The sequence below is a fragment of the Lepus europaeus genome, chromosome 13 (assembly GCF_033115175.1).
Source record: "Lepus europaeus isolate LE1 chromosome 13, mLepTim1.pri, whole genome shotgun sequence".
NCBI classification, from domain to species: domain Eukaryota; kingdom Metazoa; phylum Chordata; class Mammalia; order Lagomorpha; family Leporidae; genus Lepus; species Lepus europaeus.
In genome coordinates, this window is record NC_084839.1 from 66,702,324 (window position 1) to 66,703,416 (window position 1,093).

Genomic DNA, 1,093 nt, shown 5'->3' on the forward strand with positions numbered 1-1,093 from the left:
TCTGAAGGTGGCTGGAGGTGCTCTCCATCGTGCTGCCATGGGCCTTCTCGAAGCCTCCCTGTAAGCACAGCTCTGCTCCCTCCTTCGTCTCCTGCCTCCGGTTCTCCAACTCCTTCCTCTTCACCCACCTGTCTCTGCCAGCTCAAGATCCCTCCTCCTCCTGCTCGGAGACCCCACTGTTCCTGCTGTGTTCCTGCTGCACACAACCCAGTGGGAAAGGAAAAAGAAGGTGGCCACTCCAGAAAGGACCAATGGGTCACCTCACCCAGCCTGTGGCCCAGACACAGCCCTTCCTAACAGGGAGCCTGCCCCCACAAGCAGATGCCACAGGCAGGAGGTGGCAACACCACCAGGACATGAACCCAGGCACTCTGATAGGGTTGCAGCATTCCAAACAGCATCCTAACCACTGCACCAAATGCCCACCGCTGTCACCTTCCTTTTAAAATGGAGCGTGAGTTGGGGCTGCATTGTGGAACAGCAGATTAAGCCACCACTTATGCCAGCATCCTATGTTGGTATGCCAGCTCAAGCCCCCATGGCTCTACTTCCCATCCAGCTCCCTGCTAATGCACCTGAGAAGGCAGCCAATGATGACCCAAAGTTTGGACCCCTGCCTCCTATGTGGAAGACCTGGAGGGAGTACCTGGCTCCTGGCTTTGGCCTGGCCCAAACCTGGCCATTTGGGGAGTGAATCATGGGATGGAAGAGCTCTCTCTCGCGCGCGCGCTCTCTCTTGCTCTTTTTTTTTTTTTTTTTTTTTTTTTTTTTTTTTTTGGACAGGCAGTTAGAGAGAGAGAGACAGAGAGAAAGGTCTTCCTTTCCGTTGGCTGGCACGCTGCAGCCAGCGTGCTGCGCCGATCCGAAGCCAGGAGCCAGGCACTTCCTCCTGGTCTCCCATGTGGGTGCAAGGCGCTCAAGCACTTGGGCCATCCTCCACTGCCTTCCCGGGCCACAGCAGAGAGCTGGACTAGAAGAGGAGCAACAGGGACAGAATCCGGCACCCCAACCAGGACTAGAACCCGGGGTGCCGGCACCACAGGCAGAGGATTAGCCAAGTGAGCCGCAGTGCTGGCCCGTCTTTTCCTCTCTC